Below are 3,183 nucleotides of genomic sequence, written 5' to 3' on the forward strand. Positions count from 1 at the left end.
AAAGGTTGGACACCCCTGGTCTAAGAGAGCTGAGTAACTTCACCCTAACTTGGCTCCAAATCTTGTATGTTTTGGCTTCGGGTGTTTGTGGGATTTCTCTGGCCTTTAAATGCTAAGGATTCTTACTGCTGCCGCTGTGGATGTGATACAAGGGAAATAGTAATGTGAGTCCTGATCAGGCCAAGATACAAAGATGGAGGAAAGGAGGAGCCCTCACTTTTGAGGCCTGTTCTTGTTCAAAGTTGTTCTTGCTTAAAATTGGGAATATGCTCTTTCCTCTCTCATGCTGCTTTGTTGGGGTTTTTATATTTGCCTTCTGTCCTCTGGCAAAGCAAGCCCTTAAGAACATAAATATGAATGGTAGCTGAGATGAACTTCTCAGGCTTGCCATTGCAGACGTGTATGAGTACATTATATATTACTTGCTTTAGCAAAGGGATCTTTGTAACAAAATGCACCATGTAACTCCTGTGGAGTTTATGAAACATTATGCGTGCCTTCTCCTGGGTACTTAAATCGGAGCAAGTTAGCACTTAATACAAAACTAAAAAGTGTGAAAAAAGTATGTATGGAAGAACATTTTTTCTAGGCTATCTATGCTGAATTAAGGGAATGGAAAAAGGTCAGGAGTAGGAAACAGTATGTAAATACCAAAAATATGAGATGTAAAAATATCACCAGGAAATAATTCATTATGATTAGATAATAAAACACAGTTTGTAGCGGATCTCAGAAGTCATTGAAGGGTAAGCCATTTTTAATTTTAAACATTTCATTCCATGATAAATAGGAATGAGTTAATGCTACATTACACTGCAATTAATAGAGTAGGAAATCAAGTTCATATTACCATTATGAAAGCTTTTCAGGATAAGTAGAATTAGAGTGGAAGCCAAATGAAAATGACAAGTAGATGTTGACTGCCCTTGAGAGGAATACAAAATGCACTGATCAAGAAAGAAATCTTGTTGAAGGTGATGCTGAAATTGATTATCTGGGTCTGAAAATGTTCTTTGAAAAGTAAGGGGATATTGCCTTTATATTTTTAAGAATAGTTTTGCTAGTCAATGAGGGAACTGTCTTAGTAGGGAATTATTATTAATAATCATTTCTATTGTGATAGCATCTAAGGTCCCCAAAATGAAGGTGAACTACTAAAGTCAAGAGGTTGTCCTGATGCGATTTCTGGTATATTCCTAATGCAGCAGTAGCCAGAATTTCCCTATGCAATCTGATTGGCTAATGCTTCTCCAGAGCTAAGTACTTTTAACTTTTGAAAAGGCTTACAAAAGTCTTGCTTCATTACCTGGAATTATTTTAACAAATCATGAGTAGGGGGTCTACCTAAATCATGAGGGGACTTACTAATCCTTGCAGGTTGATCGGAACATAAAGTTCTAATTTTATGGTCATTTTGTGGCAGCTCTGCCCTTTGGTGCTGATTGATGGAGAGGTCCCACCCCTCAGCACTGATTGGCAAAGAGGCCCTGGGGGGGAAGGGCAAAGGGACACCCACCATTTGATAGCTGGCTGTCCTTCATGTGGCCCTCCCCCTTGGCACTAACTGGTGGAGGACATCCGGTGGGGGGAGAAGGAACAATGGGGATGCCACCATCTTTTCTGCTGCTCTTCATGCTGCCCTGCCAGCCAGTGCCTTCCCCTCCCAGTATCAAGGACCATTGGCTACCACTGGGGAGCCAGCATTTTATTTTTATTAAGTTTTGTTGTTGATGTTGAGTTCATGGATTTTGCAGACAATCTCAGATTTTGCAGTTCCACAAAATCCACAAAACTGTGAATTAAGTAGGTTATGCAATTTATTTTATTTTCTAAATAGTGTATGATGTATAATTTTCCTTAACTTCATGTTTTCCTGAAAAGAATGAGAGTTGAACACTGAGGAGTTGAACACTGATATCCAAAGCTAGGGTTATAATTTACATTTCAATTTGTTTAATATCAATGTCTATTTCTTTCTTTCTTTCTTTCTTTTTTTGAATTCTTCTAATATTCAGCCTATTCTTCTTTTTGCTTACAGGCAAAAATAATAATTTTAATTAGAATTTCAAGGGGAAAGTGTAATTTTACATATATTTAAGGAGAATTGTTATTTCATATAGTAAAAAAAGAATCAAGGCAAACATTCAGGTCCTAGCAAATAGATTATAAGTAAGAGTCTGTAAAGCAATATTGTTGTGTGTTCAATAGTTTTAATTTTATATTTCACATATAACAGTGGGAGAAGGAGATAGAATTAAAGTGGCTTGTCTTAGTGAAAAAAACAATGGTTATATGCCATATGATGCTGAAAGATATACTATTTCACATCATACAAGATATGATCATAATCATTCAGATTGAACAGTCTCTGTCAACATCAAATCCAAATAAGCTTATGAAGCAAGATGTTCCTGTAACTGTCTCAGATGACATACAAATATTACCTGTGTTAATATACTTTTAGGATTTTACATTTATCAATGAATTCAGAAGCAATCAGTTTACATTTTACTCACATAAGCACTTTTACTGAAGTCAAAGGGTCAGATCCAAAAAAAGTTCCTAGCACATAAATTATTTCAATAGATACTTGCTTGCTTAGTCTTTCATGTCAGGTGGCATATGGAGGCTCTTTCTGCTGGCTGCTTTTCTTACTAAAACTGATATTTCTGTTCTAAATTCCTTAATTTTTTTCTCAATCTACTGCCTTCTTCCATTACTCTTAGGGTCTTACTCTTTTCCTTTTTCAAATTGGTTTCTAAAACACTGCCTTTTTAGGGTATTTCTTCATCAGGCATTCTTAGCATGCATCTAACTTGGGGGTTCTCAATGTTTTTAGACTCAAGGCATTCCTTGGAAAATGCCACCTCTTACTTTTCACTCATTTCTTGACTATGGAAAAAATAAAGCAAGTCTATTCTTGCAAAGTTCTTTAAAAGGTGACAATGGCCACATACAGATGTGCTGGGATGCAATCTACAGTCACATAGCTTACATTAAGCAGCATGATTGTAGATTGGATGTCAGCTGTACAGATGTTTGCTGGTGATAGGAACTGAATCAAAGTAAGTTGGGGAGGGGCAGTGTGATCAGGAGAGCTATTGGGTCCATAGTGGGGAGCTGACCAGGAGGAGGAAGCATCGAGTGATCGTCATTGGTGACTCCATCCTGAGAGGTACAGAG

The sequence above is a fragment of the Gavialis gangeticus genome, unplaced genomic scaffold (assembly GCF_001723915.1).
Source record: "Gavialis gangeticus isolate Ggan-Ray unplaced genomic scaffold, GavGan_comp1, whole genome shotgun sequence".
Lineage (NCBI taxonomy): Eukaryota > Metazoa > Chordata > Crocodylia > Gavialidae > Gavialis > Gavialis gangeticus.